The sequence below is a fragment of the Hippocampus zosterae genome, chromosome 6, assembly GCF_025434085.1.
Source record: "Hippocampus zosterae strain Florida chromosome 6, ASM2543408v3, whole genome shotgun sequence".
Lineage (NCBI taxonomy): Eukaryota > Metazoa > Chordata > Actinopteri > Syngnathiformes > Syngnathidae > Hippocampus > Hippocampus zosterae.
The window spans coordinates 18,360,333-18,382,705 of record NC_067456.1 but is presented as its reverse complement, the minus strand read 5'-3'; the positions used below and the strand labels follow the sequence as shown (position 1 = coordinate 18,382,705).

The following is a 22,373-nucleotide window of genomic DNA, read 5'->3' as shown; positions in this document are numbered from 1 at the left end:
TGACTCGCTAGAATACATGCAAGAAATTGAGGTGTGCAAAGTACTCAGTCATTCATTTTTTCTTTTGTTGAGACAATGAGTTTTTAAAAATATACATTTTATTTACCTGTATGTCAAACCACGATCTTTAGGAGTTTTTAAGTACTCTCGTCTTTCTCGCATTTGGACTTCTCTTAATATTCGATGTTATGAAAGACCGGATTATAAAATTACCTAGCTGTCTGGTATCATAACTGCATGTATTAGCTTTCTAACCAGCCAATCTGTGACTAAATTGGTGAATTTGATGACTTATGACGTATTCGTTGGAGGCAAACGGTCACGTTTTGCATGATGGTAGTTGTAGGATCCCAAAAAGCAGGGAGGCAGGGAGGAGCATGGTGGATTGACCAAAATGTATTTAACAAAAAATACACACAGGAGTACAAAACACTAAGTCGGAGTACTCAACAAAATGCCTGGAAATCACAAGTATCAAACCAAACTATAACAGGAAACAAAACATGACAGTAGCAAACTTATGCTCACATATTCACAGCTCACATTGACCCAAACAAAGATTGACAGAAACTCAGGGAACTAAATACAAGCTAAGTAACGACACAGCAAGAAATATCTGGACAAGACACAAAGGGCTGAGGGAGCTCTTCGGTTACACACAAGGAACACTGATAACGAGAACAGGTGGCGAAAAAAGGGCACATGAAGAATCAAAACCAAAATTAACCAGACCGAAACATAACACAAACACAGTTACCTCAATGCAAGTGGATGGAAGAGATCGCTGTCGAGACCTTAGAGGAGCAACAGTAAAATGACAAAAGTATCTTCACCACATCAAAGCAATTCAGTTGCGTGGGCCCTTCTTAAATGATAAACTGCATTTATTTTTAGGGAATCGTACTATTGCCATTTAAGAGAATATTTAATGATAAAATATTTGGATGATCCTGCTTCTTACAACCACTGCAGTATTAATGCTCTGGAATAATGGAGTGACTCGGTGGGTGTATTACAGTTGCAGATGTGGTGATTATGTTCCTCCATTAAATGTAACTTTATTATGTTATTAAATGTAAAACAAATTTGTTAAATTAACCACAAAAAAATGGGTTTGAAGATAAAATAACATGCATGAGTAACAATTCTGAGTTCGAGGTGAGCACACACACACACACACATACACACACACACACCCACACACCCACACACACGCACACACAGTTTGTTCATTCTCGGCTTTTATTTCCTCCTGGCATGATTTGTGTGCAGCATGGTATAATTTCACTTTGTAATTACCTGAAAAAAGATTAAAGTCTCTGTGTTCAACAAGCGTTTTGATTATCCGAACTTTCCATCCATCCACGCATCCTTTGAACCGCCTTATCCTCACAAGGGTCGCCGGCCAGCCGGAGTCTATCCCGGCTGACTTTGGGCTGTAGGCGGAGTACACGCTGAACTGGTTGCCAGCCAATTGCAGAGCACACAGAGACGAACAACCATTCGTGCTCACACTCACACGAGGGACAGTTTTAGAGTGTTCCATTAACCTGCCTTGCATGTTTTTGGAACGTGGGAGGAAACCGTAATACCCGGAGAAAACGCATGCAGGCACGGGGAGAACATGCAAACTCTTCCAGAAAGGAATCAAAGCCATGAGCCCTGCAGCATGAGGCAGACATCCTAACCAGCCAATGCTGTGTCCCCATTATTTGAGCCTTTTGAAGAAATATTAATAAATTGTGAACTTGCAACTTTAAACCTACGCCCATTGGCTGAGATGCCCATTTCGAGGGAAATAGGAGTGGGGTTCATGCAAACAGGAAATCCTGCGTGGCTTCCCGCTGTCCTCGTGACCTGATGCTGCATAAGTGGAACAGGATGGATGGCAAGACTTCATCGTGAAAATTCTTAAGTGACAACCATTACTGTACTTTGTACTACAAGTTCAGTTGCCTGGAGGCAGACTCTTTCATTGCGTTGCACTACTATAGCACAACATTCCCTAATGCTTAGATTATCAAGCACAATTTTTGTGATTTTGATTCTTGACTCATTACTGCAAAAAAATGATCCAGATGTGGATAAAATCAGTGGCTTGCCGTTGTGGCTTTGGCATGAGGAAGAGAAATGATCTGTTTTTGATTAACAGAGTTCCCTTGCTACTTGGCAGTTGGGTGTTTCCCAGCTTCACTTTATCTTGGGTTTTGTTTTGTAACGTCATCTAATGCAGTTTTACCTCGCAATTTTGCAGGTTCACTTCTGCTATTTTTCTTCCTTCTAAATCAAACCTGTCAAAAAATGTAAACATTTTTAATGGTAAATTTGTATTACAAAAACCGAGATGATTAGAATTTGTCGCCCCTCAAATCCCCATTCCTTCATTGTGGGTGCATTCGGTCCGAGTGCAGTGCTTCACTCAGACTGTTCGAAAACTCAGAACTCAAATGTGCTGTTCAGTTATTCAGAGTCACCCAAAAAACACAGCCCAGGCAGTACAAGGAAAGTACGGGAAACAGTTGCAATGATAAATTGAAGATGAGTTGGCACTGTCCCCGACAGCACAAGAGGATGATGGAAAATTTGCTTAATAACCTCATTAATTTTTTTGTTCTTATTCTAAAATGGTTTATCTTAACTAGAATCTCGTGCCACATTGTAGCCAAAGTTACAATTGTGGTGGATTAGTGCAAATATGTGTGGAAACCACAAAACCAAATTGCCATGGCTAAAGAGCTCCACTTCCATATTTCCGGGGGAAGTTGATTCTATTTCTGCTTTAGAAGAAGACATGACATGGTTTGGGTTTCCACATGGATTTTCAAGGTGCGTTAAACTTTTTTTGTACCATTGGCTGCAACGTGACGTGAAGTGTAGCACGTATTTAGAAGGGTGGGTACCGTGTGGAGGGGGGGGGGGTGGTAGGGGAGTTAAATTACGTAATTAAGTAGAGGCATAAGTCGCTATTACGTCCAGCCCCCCCCAGACAGATCTGGTCCTAAAATTATAGACATGAAGATCGACTTGCCGTCCGAACAACACGATAAATAAGACAAAACCATGAAAACACAAGTTCTTTTGGAAGCAATTTTTCACCGAATAAGGAATGCTATTTGCTCTTCTTAGAGCGTGAAGCCAAGTTGTTGACATACATACACTCCGACAATATGTCTCTCTTTATGTTCAGTGAGTTTTCTGCTTCTCATCTGATCTGTAGTTAATCTCATGGAGGTCCCTTGTGGCAGGAAATGACGAGGACAGAAACAGAAACAGAGTTACTCTCCGCTGCAGCCTGATGAGCTTTTCAGAGCTAAGAGTCTCTGGGGGGCTTTTTTATGTCCAAAACCTTTTACAGTACTTCCTTGACTCAAGTGATTAGGGTTATAGTGGATTTTTTACTTGTATGTGTTCATTCTCAGTCTTTACTCTTGGACTGTGAAGCAATTAAGGGGTTTCTAACATTGCTCGATCACAGAACTACAGAGTGTTCATCGGTTTGATTAAATCTGACTAATTGAAAGCAAAGAAAAGTCAACAAAATTTATGTAAATGTCAATCCATTTATCCCTTGCCTCAAGACTTGTTGCTCAAATGGACTAAAAAACCAAAATCAATAATGAGTCAGCTTCCTTGAAGGACTTTATTTCTGGCCACAGAAAATATGCACAAAGAGAGCAACAGATAACTTTTTTTATTTCTTCATTTGGTGGTTCTGGTGCAGGTTCCCCTCAATGACAGCCTGTCTTTCCGGATCAATTTCACCTCCCTGTGTGGATGTTCTGTCACATAAAACAATGACAAATCCTTTCTATCCTTTATCTTCAGCATTCTGCTGGTTTCAGACTTTTATTAACATAAATCGAAATAGGGTTAAGAGTATAGCGCTCTGTTCAGAATATACAGAGATGTTTACGTTCCCACTGTCCCGAAAGCAGTTCTCACACTTTGTACATGTTGAAATGTAGAGAAAGAGATACACTGACAGTGAGGGGAAGAGACTGGATGTACTCTCCACCTCATTTCACTTCTGCCTAGCACGCAAAGGCTTCTCCAAACCTTTTCGTGTGATGGCTAAAACAGCAGTCGGAGCCACTTCCATTCCCAGCCAACCCGCCAGACAAATGTCATTGATATTTCAGTCACTATCAGCCAATTTTTGTCTCTGTTTTGTATACTACTAGGCAAATTGTTCTTTTATTTTGGTCCACTAGCAACATCAGATGGTCATTCAAATTGTATTCATGCTGCATTCATTGAGGATTTCATTCCTGAATAGCCCTTCCTGTTTTACACGACATGACTGAAGGTGAACAATGCATTTGTCATTACATTTATTGGCAGCCCTGCAGGAAGGTTGGCTCTCAGTTCTGTGATATCAATTCAACCACAACCGAGGATGTGAACCTACCGTACTCTATCCATTTTATAATCCGCTTCTCCTCACAAGGGTCGCGGGCGTGCCGGAGCCTATTCCAGCTGTCATCGGGCAGTAGGCGTGGTACACCCTGAACTGGTTGCCACCCCGGACTGTCTTGGCCACTGTTCTAATGGAAGAAAAAAAATCAACGTTAGAAGTGAAATACTGATATTTCTTACTTAAAAGTGTGAGATGTTGTGTAAAGGTTAATCTAATCTATTACAGATATTATTGTTGATGCCTTAGCCAATCAGATGGCTGGTTAGAGATATGTTCAGGGTGAGTTGAATTTTGGCAGAGTAAGATTTAGAAGCAAGTCACCCTCTCTCACTCTCTCTCTTTCGTTTTTTCATCATACAATAATGTAACAGAATAAATAAATGAACCCAATTCATGACTTTATTGACAGCTCTTGTCAGAATGAAGTATTTGGTAACTGTAAGCGTGTTGACATGGCATGTTTATTTGGGGGGTGTAGAAGAACAAATTGTACATTGCAATTTTTTATTTGTCAACCTAAAACACACAAAAATATAAGCCAGGCATTAGGCTGAATTTCTCAATGCTTTACTTTGGCCAATTCGGCATTGTCCACGACTTCAATGAATGTCTGTCAGACTACACGTCATTTCCTCCGCTAGTGAGCTCTTCCATTTCTCCACCCTGACGCACTTTTCCAATTGACATCTAAAATTAATCACAGATTATAATACAACTGCCATATAAGTTACCGGATGTGAAATGTTTTACTGACACGGGCAAACGTTGAATGAGGGTTGCTACTTGACAAACTAATTGAAAACTCATACTTGTACAGTACTTGATTTGGAAATTTCTTCAACATGTTCAACCACAACAGCTGTAAATCAAAATGCTTTCAGAAGAAATGTGACACGATAAATGTTTACAGATTCAAACTGCTTGGTCAACCCAGGAGAACGTGTCTCAAGTGAGTGCAGGAGGACAAAAACAGAATGGTGAGCTGATGTGGTTTGCGTCAAAGATTGCAACTTTTAAACGCTTGTCTTTCATATCCACTGTTGAGCGTCGTAGCCCTTTTAACACCTTTTGCCAAAAATGTGCATAATCACTTAGCGTGAGTGAAAAAGTAATTTAGCAGCCGCTATATGGTATCTCAATATGGGATCACAATCGTAGTAAATCATGTGCAACCCAGTCTGTCAGAGTGAAAGTGCTCTATCTGGGGATATTTGTAAATCAGGGCCATAGAGTGTTTCCACTGTGTCTCCAGATGCTTACATATGTACGGTACACAGAAATTGTGCAGAGGCAGTGAAAAATATATCGTGCTTAACTTTTCCTGGAAAATTGTCATGATTATTTGTCATATTTAACTCATTCAGTACCAGACAATTCTAGACACCTTTTTTTAGCCTGAGTCTTGGAAAAATTGAAAAAAATATAAGTATATGGGGTTGAACGTGTGGAGTGTGAAATGATATATAAATATGTCTTTGAGAGCGATGTTAAATAGAACTACTGAAGTGACAATTATTGAGCTGCTCGTAAGGACTGTTTGCTCCTCAATTATACTCTATAACCTTTGTGCCATACTCCCGCACAGGTACAGTATTTGCTTTGGGTTAAATGTCCAAACATAACCACAAAAACCATAAAACTCCTACGAAAAAAACATTCAGTGAATTAAAATGTGGACTTTAATTTGTCAATGTAGCCCTCTCACATTTTTCTTTAATCCATGATTTGATTGCTATTGATCTTCCAAGACAATTCTGGGACAGACAAGAACTACAGGGCCGTGACTTTATCACGTGCAGACATCTAGGATTGAAATCAGTAAGAATGGGATCCTGCATAAGCAATAAACTAGAGTTTGTATGAGACAAATTACACAAAACATAAGCCTATGAGTAGCCATATCTCATTTTAAGATTCTTCAACACGCTAATAATGGGGGAGGAATCACCAATTGAAATGCGGTTGTTATTGGCAGAATCGGTTTTTATTGCTCTCAATGACTCACATTTTCAGGGTCAGCTTTTCTGCATGTTGAATTCTCAAAGAGCTAAATGAGACTCTTTCTGTGGCCTTTGCCAAACTATTGAGCTCGCGTTCTAAGAGGAGTTTAAACTCAAATTTGTTTTGCGCTCAAGGTAATTAATTAGAGATCCATCAGCAGAGGTAATGTCAAGTCAAGTCAAGTCAAGTCAACAGTATTTATACAGCACTTCAAACAGCCATTGCTGCATACAAAGTGCTGTGCATGGAGCAATTTAACATGCACAATAAACAGTAAGACAAATCGGTAATAAAGGCGGTAGAAAGCACCAAACAGTAAAACCAAGAACAAAACTAAGTCGTGCTGAGTCGAATGCCAAAGAATACAAGTGAGTTTTGAGGAGGGTTTTGAAGATGGGCAGCGAGGAGGCTTGCCGAATGTTCAGTGGGAGGTCATTCCAGAGAGAGGGACCAGCAACAGAAAAGGCTCGATCCCCTCTGAGCCTCAGTTTAATCCTTGGTACTTCTAATAATGTCTGTTCCACAGACCTGAGGCGCCGGGCAGGTGTGTAGGGGCGATTGAGCTCAGAGAGGTAAGGTGGTGCAAGTTTATTCAGAGATTTGAAAACAAAGAGGAGGATCTTGAAAATAACACGTTCTAAAATGAATGGGGAGCCAGTGAAGGGATGCCAGAGTAGGAGTTATGTGCTCCCTCTTACGAGTACCAGTCAAGAGGCGAGCAGCGGCATTCTGGACCAACTGAAGGCGCTTAATGGAGGACTGGCTGACTCCAAAGTAAAGGGCATTGCAGTAATCGAGCCGGGATATGACAAAGGCATGAATTACTGTCTCAAAGTGTTCATGTGAGAAGAGAGGATTTAGGATTTAACAACGGCACCAATTTGCCGATCGAGTTTAAAATCACTGTCCAGTTTAAGGCCCAAGTTTGAGACTGTTGACTTAAGATAAGGAGACAGGGGGCCCAAGTCTACAGGATGGGAATGTACAAGGGCCACTGGGACCAAACACTATCACCTCTGTCTTCTTTTCGTTGAATTTCAAGAAATTTTGTGCCATCCAGGTTTTGATTTCTTCCAGGCAGGATAGGAGTGGCCTTAATGAGAAGGTGTCTTTCTTGCTCAGTGGGACATAGCTCTGGCAGTCATCTGCATAGCAGTGGAAGGGAATACCATGTTTCCTTAAGATGGAACCCAATGGGAGCAGATACGGCGAGAACAGCAGAGGCCCAGAATTGAGCCTTGTGGAACACCACATGACAGGGGAGCTGTGCGTGACTCAGAGCAGCCAATGCTGACACAAAAGGTCCTGTCAGCTAGATAGGACCTAAACCACTCAAGAGCACTGCTGCCAATGCCCACCAAGTGCTGCAAACGAGTCAGCAGAATACTGTGATCCACTGTAATAAATGCTGCAGTTAAGTCCAATAAAACTAGACACACATGGTCTCCAGAGTCATTTGCCAGGAGGATGTCATTAGAAACGCGTAACAGGGCTGACTCCGTGTGTCCATTGCTACTTGGTGTGAGACACCCTGAGTGAGTGAGAGTGGGAACATGATGTTTATTTACAGTGCATGAGTCACATCTCAGTCTGAGTAAGCTAACAGACGTGTGAGAGTCTCTCTCTCAGCACACAGCACAAAGAAATAATGGTGAACAATAATTCAAAAGCAAATAAATATAATTAATACGGCAACAAGCAGTAAATTTGAATGCACGATTTGCGACAATGTCTAACATGGCTCTGGCTCCTTTAGCAGAATATTTCTATTGTTAAACATTCAAATTGATGAACAAATTCACACAGTGTTGCCAATGAAAGGATCATAACAAGGTATTTCAGCCTTGGCAAGTAAATGTCTCCTTCATCACCACTGTATTCCAACGGGGCTGCACATTCAACATGCCACTCATTAATCATGCATCCATTTGGATATGATGTGCGTTATATCTCGGTTGAGAAAAAGATGGTCAAGAAAATCAAAGCCTGACAACACGTACTGATCAAAATGATGAGGAAGATGTGCAGACTCTTCATGTAACTGATGTCGATCAGAACTTGGTGCGAAAGCTGAGCCCCATATGGCAGTCTAGCTGAAACTGGGTGAAATGACAGGAACAAATCCCACAGTTTTGATCTGCCACGGTTGCTTAAGCTGCCAGACAGGATGGCGTGTAAGGGGGCCGAACAGGAAAACAGAGGCGTGTAGCAAAGGTCCTGGAGGGAAAACTGACAGAGTATGACAGGAAAAGTTAATGTGGGCATACTGTATATGTGAAAGGGAAAAGGAAGTGAATAAAAATCCATCCATCCATCTTCAACTCTGCTTATCCTGTTTAGGGTCACAGGAGCCTATGCGAGCTGAAGAAAAATGGATTACAATCTGAGCTGGTTGCCAGTCAGTCACAGTGTATAGACCAGTAGTGCCAAATACATAAATCTCGATTGACCGGTCCTGCGAACTGGTTATAAGTCGTTTGCGAGAGGTGTCGGAGTAAATGAAAAAAAATTGCTTTAGTGTTTACTGCACTCTGATCATCCTATCATGCTCACAAAAAAGTATTTAAAAAAATAAAATAAAATAAAATAAAATAACAGGTCACCTTTAACCTTCGGTGGCGCATGATCTACATCACCGGAGGTTGTTAGCGCTCTGCAACTACATCGGAGCTGTTGGAAAATATCTTGTATTACAATAATTTATTCTCATTCAAAGTTTTGTTCATATACAATTCACCGATAGCACCTGCAATCGAATGTAATCTGGAGCGCCAGGTCTATGGAGCAACTAATTTATACAACAGTAAAGCAACAAATCAGTAAGAAAGATGGTAGAAAGCACTGAACAGAAAAACCAAGATCAAATCTGAGTCATGCTGAGTCAAATGCCAAAGAATACAAGTGAGTTTTGAGGAGGGTTTTAAAGATGGGCAGCGGGGAGGCTTGCCGAATGTTCAGTGGGAGGTCATTCCAGAGGGAGGGACCAGCAACGGAAAAGGCTCGATCCCCTCTGAGCCTCAGTTTAGTTCTTGGCACCTATAATAATGTCTGGTCCGCAGACCTGAGGCGCCGGGCAGGTGTGTAGGGGCGGATGAGCTCAGAGAGGTAAGGTGGCGCGAGGTCATTTAGAGATTTGAAAACAAATAATAGTATCTTGAAAATAACTCTAAAATGTATAGGGAGCCAGTGAAGGGATGCCAGAGTAGGAGTTATTTGCCACCTCATACCAGTCAAGAGGCAAGTAGCGGCATTCTGGACCAGCTGTGATTTTCTTTTCACAATCTCACAAACTATTGTATCTACTTTATTTTTTCAGTTTTGTTAATGTTAGGAGCTGTTATGGCTGTTGCTCATCAAGGCACATGTGTGTGTGCTGTGTATATGTCTGCGTGCGGTAACGAGCCGATCACGGGATGTTGAAAAGTAGATCCGTCAAAATAGGTTGGGGACCCCTGCTATAGATTTTGTAGAGACAACAACCATTCACACATTTACGCTGTTACTGAGAGATGATTTACACATTCATGTATGTATGCATGTATGTATGTATTTACAGTAAGTATTTGCATTTGTACAGAAATCCATATGTACATACACCCATACATAATTCTGGTGTGTTTTTGTTTTTGTTTTGTTTTTTTAACAGAGAGGTACCAAATATTTTGTTTGTGTGTGTATAAGAAAAAGTGTATATATTACAAAAGGTAGTTGTACAAAGAGCTGGAAGCCATAATGTATTATTAAAATAATTCAAAATGCAAGTCATCACACAAGTATGTTTCTCTTTGCCCGTCTCCCTGGAGTGAAACTGCTGTGACAGCCCTTAGGTTTGCCTCACGCATGATCACTGCAGGCACTTTCAGAGGACATCCTATTCAGCAAAGGACAACACAGACACTTCAATCAGAGAGAAAGGCTATTCATGTGTCAGGAACCGCGGGTGTAATGGAATTCACATTGTGCCATTTTTCCTCATGTTACAATAAGTTCGATGCATCAAATGTTATTTGTAGAGTGCTGGGGAGGTTCACCTTTGTTTAAACAGACAGTGGGTGGAATCCCACTCTAGTCTACAAAGTGTATTGTTCCGAACATGTGATTTACTGTATGATAATCTCTAATGTATTGCTGCTGTATTTCATGCGTTAACCAAACATCATAATCAAATCAAAAAGAGTCACTTGTGTCTTACTGTATGTATAGTTCATCGTTGGTGTAACCTTGCCATCAATAAGAAGAAGAATGGCTCTCCAAGAATGCTGCTATGTAAAAAAAGGCTGCTGTCATACACAATGACATAATTCCATGAGAAGAGACTTTAATTTCTGTCTCTAATCCCATCCTAGGGCTACAGGATTGCTTAAACATACAGCAGACAACAATAACAAGAATAACAAGTGCTACTGATCTTATTACTTACATAGGTGTGAGAAAGAGTAATGATTGACAAATCATGAATGACCAACAATTGCTTACCACCGAATCAGCACATTAAAAAAACTATATTAAAGCCATTTATGTCAGTTTATTGTACAGTATATTCTATGTACAAAGTATTTTTTGTCTTTCAGCTTCTCATTTCCATAGATAATGAAATATTTTTTCACACCAATTGAACATTTGGTGATATATTCCAAAATGTAGACAGGCACATGCCGTGAAATGAAGCCCCTTTCGAATGCATTTCAAAGTTTGTATTGCTGGCAGTGCTATAAAGTGGATGCTCAATAAATCCATCTGTTTGTATTACCATCGGCTCTGGCAGCTCCATTAGCTATTTAAGAGTGTCTCTGGTGTTGGCTGATGGCCGATCCAGGGAATGTTGCTTTCGATAGCTCTGTCACGATGATGAGGTGATTGTCTCCAAAGGCAATGGGTTTCACCTTTGAACCTCCAACTCCTCTGGTGACATGATAGACTTTTACCCATCTGAATTTCTCTCCCCGCCGCTCTCTTTTTCACCAGCAGCAGAGGCAAGAGACCGAACCCCCCCCCACCCACAATATGTTTGTCCTCTTTGTGCAATACTTATACCACTATTGTGTAGTGGGCATTTGGTGTAGCCTGTTTCTAAATGTAACTACCGGAGTATACATTTAATTGTCATACACATTTACAGTATATGATATCATTTATTGTGCTAATGTAGTAGACTAGTGCGCTCAGACCATCCAGTGCTATTGAGTTCTTTATTGCAGGTGTTGAAGTTTATTGATTTCTCTTAGTTTTACAATATTGAACAGAATCAAGGAATTAAAATTTTAATCTATATTTGTACATTCACATTCACAGTTTGACTAGACATTTATATACTATATATATAAATGTGTTTATTCTGATTCAAAGTGTATTTGATCTGCAATTCACCAATGGCATTGGCAAAGAATTGGAAGCTGCAGCAACAGCATTATAAAACATTGCATGCGAGGTCCGATAGTGCTGTTTCTGCACTTAACCTGTGTCAAGTCTCCCACTGAAGTAGGCTATTTAAATATTTGCGGCTGTTTAAATAAAGCAAGCAGATATTTAGCAACTTCTATGATTAACAGTTGTACAGATGGTTTACAGATGCCTTTTAAATCTTATATTTTCAATGAGGCCAGTGCAGATCCCTTGGCAGTTGCTCTGCTGATTCTAGTGCCAAAACACGTATGAAAGCATGGACATATTCCAGCCAGCATGCTTTCTTGTACAACACAGAGAATTGAATCCCTGTAATCAAATGCTTTCTGTGTAGCTGTTTAGCTTTTACTCAAATTGAGAAAAAATTTGGCTTTGGAATTGATTATGACATTTTGAAAGGAATCTAAATGAAAGAAAACATGACAATGATCTGTTTGGAACCTGAATGGTGGGCAGATGAAGATGTTGGGCTTGAGTTACTTATCTGTCTCAAAACATTTAATCTAAAAATAATCACATTTCAGACGGAGCAATTTAATGTTGCAGCAACAACAACAACAAAACATAACCACTTTTTTTTTTTAAAACAAGCGTTCCATAATATTTTAAAGCGTGTCTCTTGGAGTTTTTAACCATTCATCCCATCCAGAAGAGCATTTGTCATCTCAGGGGTCACTAATGTTTGAATAGATGGTTGTCCTACCATATTTCATCCCAAACGATTTCCAGGCTTTGTGCGCTGTGGTTTAAGGTTTTCCACAGCAAACTCATTCCAACATACCTTAATGGATCATCCTACACAGATGTTCTATTTCTTAACTTGATTTGCGGATCAAATGGAAATTTTAGTACATGTCGGGGCCGCTGAAAAATGGATGGTGGGCCCGGGCTGTTGTTTAGACGCAACAAGCAAAGAGGCATATCGGTCTTAGTTTAACAATAATCGATTATCTTGGACAACAAATTTAATGTATTCGGGTTATTTGAAAGTAGAGTCCAAAGGCATATGTCTATGACAAAAAGTCACCAGCCCCTTAGGATTGCCTTGGATTTGCCTTTGCCTTTGATTATGTGAGGGGTCGCAGGAACTCCATTTAAATTGCAATGCCACTCAGTGCTCAGTGAGTACTAATAATGAGACAATTTGTAATCATAGACCGCTACAGCAGGTGCGAATTACACTGCTGGATAGTGGCTTCAGTGAAACCTATAGAGTACACGCAGGCTTCATGCCTTGCCTATGACTGCTCGGATAGCATGTGTGTGTTTAATGGGGTTGCTCAAATCATGTCTCAGGTCAGTGCGTGTAAAAGGGGTTAATGAGGAGTATATTCGAACATGTGATGAAAGTTTTTGAATGTATCTGCTTTGCAATAATTTTGGCGGTATATTTTCTCGAGTGAAGGAGTAAAAACAACAACCGTGAAATTGTCTATGATCTTTCTTAGTTGTTTCTCATAATTGGGAGTAGTAGATAGCGTGCATGAGGGAACCACTCGTGTCTTGCAATTCATGGGCGAATGATATAATTGGCTACACGGAGATGATGGATCTGTGAAGTGGACATTTAGGACTGCCTTCCACCTAGATTGGACATGTCCGTTGTGACACCCACCCTGTATTGCTGTGCCGCCACCATAGGGATGATTTAAAAAATATATATCATAAAATATTGTAATGTTCATGATTCAGAGGATTTGATGCATGCTGTTGTGATATTTCTTAATGAAATACATCCACCATACATATCCGTAGAGCCCAGAGTCTGTCTGGCTGCACCTCAATGAATACGTAGACGCAATTGCACCATCGATAAAGTTTAGTCTACTTTCAGCTGCTGATTGTCAGATGCGCTGGGCATGTCGAAGGAAACTCCTTTGACGTACGACAACATCCAGCATGGCACAGAGAATTTCCCAAAGAAGCGCTTTGACGATTATGTTGGCATGAAAATGTTGTCAGTTGTTGCACTTGAGTGAGCACAGGCGTGAATGGAGAGCACTGTTTACAAATGTTTAAGTGACAGGTGTATTCTTGTCAAACACTGATCCAAGGAACATTATCGACAGACGAAACGTGAAAATGAAATTATCCTTGAAATTCAATGTGGTTTTATGAGCAATGTAACCATAATTTCTTCTTAAAACGCACTTTGTCAAAAACATTGAAGTGAAAAAAAAAATAAGCCCCCCCTTAAAAATAAATAAAATACAATAAAATAACAGAGTGATAGTGGGCCAAACCTGCAGTTTTTAGATAAGCCCTCAGAATGTGTGAAAAAGACCTCTCGCACCTTATCTTCCACTTCTTTATTCATACGCTGAGTATATTCACAGCTCTTCACAGAACCATGTCGGGCCTGCAGGGGTAAATGAGTACTTTGAGATTCCACTTGTTCTACGGAAACAAGAGAGATTGGTATTTCATTCTTCCCCCAAACACTTTTTTTACTGTAAAATGCACGAATTGAATATCAAAGGCATTAAATTGTATCAAACACAGTCAAGACCATCACTGTCAAGTGCATGAGAAAAAAAGGAGTCACGAATGAGAAATTGACACTCCTTTGCTGATAGAAAGACCAGGAAAAATAGGCAAGATGGTTGAAGAGAGGTCGACATAAAAGGAGCTGCAGGAATTTCTGAGTATTGCCTATGTCTTACCTGTGACAGCAATCTCTCATATTCTTCCCTGGGTCATTGTAACATATTTGTAGTCCAAGACTATCAACTTACAAATTGCACTTCCCACTTGTTTCAACGCTCAGGACTTTAAAAATAACACTTAAGCACTCACATTTAGAGGTGCTGATTTTCATAACAACTGCTCACACTCTGCTGCGAACCGCTCCAGTGAGATTAAGATCACGGCTTGAAGAAACCAACAAATCACATCATCTGTAAAAAACAGGATTCAATACAAAGGCCACCAAACCAGAGGCCTTAAATGCCTCAGCGGCGCCGAGAAATTCTGTCCATAAAGGTTATGAATAGAATCATTTACAAAAGACAGCCTTCGCAAAGACTTTCTGCTTTCAATTTGGACCAAACTTTGACATTGGTGGTGAAGGAACAGAACTGCCTGTATTAGGGAGTTCAGTACCGCGTACTCCAGAAGCACCCTCTATAGACCGCCCCGAGGGACACAGTCAAATACCTTCTCTCAGTCCACAAAACATATGTTGACGGCTTAGGCCGGGGGTCGGCAACACGCGGCTCCAGAGCCGCATGCGGCTCTTTAGCGACATCTGGTGGCTCCCTGGAGCTTTATAAAAAATATTTGAAAATGGAAAAATATTTTGATAGGAGGCTAATGTAGCTCAAATAGATATAGATACATGTTGCAGCTCCGAAAAAGGAGAGCTGTGGTGTTGGTTTTTAAACATGTACACTTTATTTATGCTTTTAACAGTCTCGACAAACAGAAACATCTGCGTCCTTCTCTCTTCTTGTTCGACTCGAGAGGCCTTCAAAGACAGCCTCCAAAAAACGGAAATTAATGACAACTTCACTGACACTAAGAAAAGCGAAAATAATGCACCAAAAAAAAAATCAAGCGAGGAAATCACAAAATAAATTATATGGGGCATTTGTGAACACAACACAGGAATGAATAACATAATTCTGAGACAGTCCAGTCTCCTTCATACATACAGCATGTGTTTCCTTCATTGTAACTTTTATAGAAGGTTTTTATTTTTTTGCGGCTCCAGACATATTTGTTTTTTTTTTCTTTTGTCCTTTATGGCTCTTTCAACATTTTAACTTTCAACAGTTAGGCAAACTGCCATGCAGCCTTGAGGACCCTGCCAAGGTTATCGACCGAAACCACTGTTCTACGGCTGGGACAAAAGCCACACTGCTCCTCCTGAATCTGAGATTCAACCTCACGATGGACCCGCCTCGGCAGCACCTCTTAATAGACCTAACCGGGGAGGCTGACGAGTGTGATCCCTCTGTTGTTGGAATGTAGCGACGCCACTCGAGCGAAACGCGACTGAGCAGTCAATAGCCCGCTGCTCCCTGCTGTGCGTGCGTCAGCGCGGGCATGTACGCACACACGTTCAACCAATCAGCGCAGACGCAAAGGACGTTACAGATCAAAGATCTTTGATCTACGAAAACAGGTAATATAGCCTAGCCACGACAACACCTAAGCTAGTTAGTTAAGATGACACAACGCTCGAGGTTGGACGGACACGCTCTGTTTCTGTCATCTATATGTTTTTCTTTTTCTGTCCAAATAAATATTTTTCTACTACAATAGTAGTCTGGTCCATGGAGTCTTTTCATGTCCTACCGGGGTTTAGAAATTGTGATTATAAAGAGATCAAAATCTCTTTAGGAACACACCCTTGGGTCCCTCTTCTGAAAAGGAGGACAACCACTTCAGTCTGCCACTCCAGAGGCACCGTCCCCAATGTCCATGCAATGTTGTAGAGGTGTGTCAACCAGAAAAGCCCCAGAATATCCACAGCCTTTCGGAATTACATGCAGAGCTCATCTTCCCCCTAGGGCTTTTCCACCAAAGAGCTTTTTACCCGCCAGGTGACTTCAACCCCAGAGATAGAAGGTGCCCTTTTCAGAGTCCCCAGGCTCTGCTTCCTGGTTGAGGGAGGCTACCTTCTCATCCACTGGGGTGAATCCCAACATACAGGTGCCAAGCAAGAGTGTGTTTCAGTCCAGGCTTTTCCAGCCACTGGTATGTTTCTCAATGTCAGCAACTTCTTGAATTTGATGGTGGTATGTGCCATGCAAGGGCTTGTCTTTCCATGACAACCCTTCTGTCTCTCTCTCCATACAGGACCTCCGTTGCCTTTGGCATTCACTAAGCAGGTCCTCCCTAGGGGCATGTTGATAGTGACCTTGACGCTTATTAGTCCATGGCCTGCCTTTTTCCGCTTGGTGAATAGCCTCAGAATGCTGGACATGGGGTGGAACCATACATGGATTGTGAGGAGCTTTCTTGCCTTGAAATCAGTGGCTTGCATCTCTTCCAGTGGTCAGGGAATTATGACAGCAGGGTATATGATTATTGGCAAGGCATTGGTGTTAATGACCTGGATTTTATGTTTGCGCTAACTCTGGGTCACAGACTCCATTTGGGATTTCTTGTCAGATATTCAGGCTGCTTGTATCCAGGACACAAATGTGATCCAGCTGTTTAAGTAGCTCTGGTTGACACTTTCACACCCTCCAAAGAAATATGGTTGTGTAAAGCCAGAGCTCCGAGGATATAATTCCTTCACATTATTAAGGAAAAGTGAGCTGTGTGTAGGCTGATTATTTATTTTATCTTGGCTCACTTCCAGAGTCGTGGCTAAAAAAGCAGACTCCTCACAGCCTGACTCACTGATAAACCACGAGAGAATGTATGTCAGCAAGAGTCTGTATGAATGCTTTCACATCCCACTACTCAGAATATCCATGTATTTTATGAATCACTTAATTCAAAGCAAAATCATCCTTTGCTGTGCCGCAATAATCTGAAACATATTCTCTTTTAAAATGGTAAGTGGGGGGATGGCTGCTGACTTTAAGCTTTATGTGCACATCATTCCCTTTGTGATTGTTTACAATTCCAAATAGAGCCATATGGGATCTGTCAGTATGTTGAGGGAATAACATCCCTAGCATAGTTATTGTTTATCATAATAATATTACTCCTACTACTACTACAAATATTACTACAATTAATAAAATAATAATAGTCATAATAGTCGATTCCTAACACATCCTTCTGGTGTGTCCTTTTCTTCTTAATAAACCAAAAATAAGGTCATGCTAAAATAGATCTAAGCTGCTCAATATCTAATATAATACAAGTACATGGCAATAAATTGGAAGGCTGTGTTTTAAGACACATTTCTACATTTCTAATATTCAAAATGATGACCATTTTGAATATTAAGCCCGATTGCACAGTGAGGTGAATTCATTTTCCCATGAAGTATGCAATGCATTTCATTCCGTCATTTGGAGTATCGTAGTAAGAGCAAGCCAAGTCTGCCAAAAAAAAAAAAGTGTTTTACAATGCTTTCAAGGAACATTTAATAAGGGTCGTCGTGTGCTTTTGTTTTGCTTTTAGGCCATATGGTTGCACTCAGTGTGCTTTCACGCCAAATGCCAGAGAAGGATCGATGTACTTCCTTTTCCTCTTATTCTTATTCGTATGAAGATTGAATTAATGAGCACTACATGGAACACTCAACATTGATCCCGGCTCATCAAAACCTCATTCATAGAGAGTGCTGTTTGCCTGAAACTATTGCAATTGGTTGTAGTCAATCAAACTGAAGATAAACCTTCCTGTGGCTGATGATTCTTCTTGTTCGGACAACTCTGATGACAAGGGACAATGAATAAGAGATATCGATGAAAACCATGTGGATTAAAACGTCAGCAGGGAGTGGCTAACCTAAAGTATGTTGTCAGCCTTTGTGGCATGGCTCGGTTTCACCCATGGGACTTGGTTTGTGAATTAGCAGGATGATGTCTGACACTATTCTCTGTGAATCACAAAGTATCTTATTTGCTATTGGTAAAACACTTAATTATCATGGAGACAAAAAATACTCTCCGGTTAGATTTTAAAGTGGACTGTGAATGAAATCGATGGGCCCTATTTTGGTGTAGCATCTGAATGTGTGCATGGGTGGAGTTTTCTTCCTTTTGGTATTTTCATAGCTTGGCAACGGTAGAGAGAAGCGTTTTCAGCAGTGTGGGAGTAAACACAGTCGATTTACTTCCTGGGCAATGAAAGCGGTCATTCCCTTTGAATTCAGCGCAGGAGAAGCCCGCTCACGATTTTTGACATTGCAGAAGCAGAAATAGATTTGCTGGAGTTCAGACAGAAAATCAAAGTGTACAAAGTATGTTTATAAGGAACTGCAGCCAGACCTCCACTTGGGGATGATATAGAATTGACCACTTGGAGATGGCATTCCACGACGATCATTCATGTCTACGCGTGTCAAAAGCCCCTTACAATAAGTACAATAATGCTTTCAGTGAATTCATTTCTACAAGGATTCAGACGGTTTGATGCATGCTGTCGTGATACATATGAATGAAACATGATGACATCCAACCGCACTTGTAAGTAAAGCGCAGAATCTGTCCGCCTGCGCTTTGAACAAATCCATCCATCCATCCATCCATCCATCTTCTACCGCTTATCCGGGGCCGGGTCGCGGTGGCAACAGCTTTAGCAGGGAAGCCCAGACTTCCCTCTCCCTATCTACTTCTTCCAGCCTTCCCCGGGGGATCCCGAGGCGTTCCCAGGCCAGCTGGGTGACATAGTCTCTCCAGCGTGTCCTGGGGGTCTCCTCCCGGTGGGACATGCCCGGAACACCTCACCAGGGAGGCGTTCAGGAGGCATCCGAATCAGATGCCCAAGCCACCTCATCTGGCTCCTCTCGATGTGGAGGAGAAGCGGCTCGACTCGGAGCCCCTCCCGGATGACCGAGCTTCTCACCTTATCTCTAAGGGAGAGCCCGGACACCCTGCGGAGAAAACTCATTTCGGCCGCTTGTATGCGGGATCTCGTTCTTTCGGTCACGAGCTATGGGTCCCAACCCCATAGATGAGGGTTGGAACGTAGATCGACCGGTAAATTGAGAGCTTCGCCCTTTGGCTCAGCTCCTTCTTCACCACGACAAACCGATACAACGTCCGCATCACAGCAGACGCTGCACCGATCCGCCTGTCGATCTCTCGCTCCCTCCTGCCCTCACTCGTGAACAAGACCCCAAGATACTTAAACTCCTCTACTTGGGGCAAGATCTCCCCCCCGACCCGGAGGGGCACTCCACCCTTTTCCGACTGAGGACCATGGTTTCAGATTTGGAGGTGCTGATTTTCATCCCAACCGCTTCACACTCGGCTGCAAAACGCTCCAGTGAGAGTTGGAGAGCCCTGTTTGAAGGAGCCAACAGCACCACATCATCTGCAAAAAGCAGGGATGCAATACTGAGGCCACCAAAACGGACCCCCTCAACGCTTCGGCTGCGCCTATAGATTCTGTCCATGAAGGTTATGAACAGAATCGGTTCTGTTGAAGAAATCCAAAAGAATCAAATGAATTACACCACCTGCGTCACATTAAATCTGCTTTTGGCTGGTCTAAAGTCTCATCTACTTTCTGTCACCAAATTGTCGTTCGGGAGGACGTAAAAAATAAAACGCCCACGGTCCTCCTGAATGCCCAGCATGGTACAGTACTGTTTGCCAAATCCCCAAACATGCTAAACCCAACTCGCCCAGGCACGAAAATGAAGACGCACCAATTTATATGCCCAACCCACAAGCGCGGAAAATAGAGCTATATGTCTCAATTGCGATTTTGTATTTGGTCTAAATGATCAAGCACATTTTCTGCACATGGTTCAGTTTTTTTTCTCCTCATGAACTAACATTTGCCCATGTGTGGAATATCTGTACTTCTCCTGAGTTGAGGCAGCCAACCATAGTCTGTTTTTAATTATTTTATTTTTTTATATCTTGTCAGGGAGCTACACTCTCTGCTATCATAGTTGAGTCAATTTAGTGATACTTGAAAGTATTTTTTACAGGATCCATCAAGATCTCATGAGGATAAATCTCCCTTTCCTCATCCACCAAATTGTTCATGGATAGCAGCCTATCTATTTCACTACTCAATTGATTAGACCACTGTAATTTTCTCAGTTAATTTCTCTTTTGTGTATTCCATATCGCATTTCTTTTAAAATGTACCGGTATGTTCCTTGCAATATTTGTGCAGTACTTAAGTAGTTACTGGTGTTACCATAATTGACTTGATATGGGAGAAAAAAAACACTCTCCAGGGAACTTGCAATTAAACTTGTAGATCCTGAAAGTTTTTTATTTATTTATGATGCTTAGTTAAAACATTGCTTTTAGTTTTATTTTCCAATTATTTCATGGGAGTGGGCGTAGAACTTGGCTACATTTTTATGGTCAGTGCAGAAAATAAATAAGTAAATAAATAAAATTGGAATGGAGGCGCAAGGGTTGCATCATTGGCGTCTCTTTGGTCTCGCCCTCCTACATAGCTCCAATGGTTGTTTTGAAATGTCAAGTTGTCTATACACATATTCACATAATGTAAAACAGTCAAATTGGTCAAATTAGCATGAATGGTATTAGACTGATACACTGTACTTGGTCAAAGTAACTGAAAAGACATGTCAAACGAAATGGCATGCTCTCAAATTTTATCTTTTGTAAATACACTTTAACATCTTTACTTTTCTTTGACCTGGTGGTTTGGGTTATTCAAGCACCTTTCTAACACACAGCAGAGTGATCTGTTGTTTCTCAGGGACACGCACTTGCAGATTGGAGGAAGAACAGGCAAGAAAATGAACGTGGATACCATTGAACATTAAGGTCAAGGTGAACAGACAGCCTTTCCTCCTTCTTCGTCAAGTATTCAGCTACAAAGTACATTTGTCTTCAACCAAAAAAAAAAAACACGAGACAGCAGTCCATTACCCTGTCAATTGAATCAATAAACAAGGAGACAAGTAGGAGCAAAATAGTGGGAAAGAAACTGACAAAAAGCAATTCAAAACTTCAATCCCACCAAACCATAAAAGAAGTTGATCGAGACTGCCATCGGAGGTTTTTCATTCGATTATCTTTTCCAATGTGAAGACGTAAGCTCAGTAATATTTTATGACTAGTTCTGAGCCTCTGAGTCAAACTAAGAATAAATATTGGAAGTATTGTCAGGATGAACAGCTCCTTCTGTCACTCTGATGGAATGACCACTTCTAAAAATTAGTACAAGTGTCTTAATTTTACAGCTGAAACGTTTAACCCTATCCTATATGTAATTTTTCTGTGACACGACCACTTACTATATAATTTGTGATATTAACAACGCATGGTTCATGATTACATTTACGGATGTACTGTACTGTACTTATTATTTAGGTCACTCAATACCCAATGGAGGCCCAGGTCCTAAACTCAGGACATGTTGCTGTTGTTTTGGTGTGCTTATATGGGGTGAATTATAAGATAATGTTGTAAGTCGACAATCTCTCCTTTGTTGTGTGATGCTTATAATTGTGGAATCAGTTTTTTCCTTTTTTTGGTGAATAGCTTCTATAAAGTCCTCATGTATGTATGTTATCCCTTAAAATACTTTGCTTTGTATACAAGAGGTTTTTTGGGGTGGTTCCCTGTCGTTGTTTTTAAATGAATGACTGAACGACAAACTTTCAGTAACTTTTTTTTGTGACTATGACAGTCATCTGGTTTGGTCAAAGGGACTCACTATTGTGCACATAACGGTCTGTGTGTGATGTGCTATGCCGGTCATCTTGAGTACACGACACACAATAAGTGTCATAAGCGCACACAATTTTTCCCTCACAGTGTGGGGTTTTTCCCATTTTTTAAATTGGGTTGTAAGAAATTGGTCGCCTACGTTTGCACCCTGGTTTTGAGATCCTGAGGGAGGCGAACTGTACACACTGCAATAGAGTGGCTACCACGGGAACGTAATTGTTAAAGTAGGCCAATCAGACTTTTGGGATTGA

At 41.1% G+C, this 22,373-nt stretch overlaps 1 protein-coding gene across 1 annotated transcript in view; it reads left to right on the top strand.

The window, feature by feature from the left end:
• galnt9 (polypeptide N-acetylgalactosaminyltransferase 9) overlaps nucleotides 1–22,373 on the top strand; it is a 245,613-nt gene that overhangs the window by 78,645 nt on the left and 144,595 nt on the right. The gene's annotated exons all lie outside the window — the stretch shown is intronic.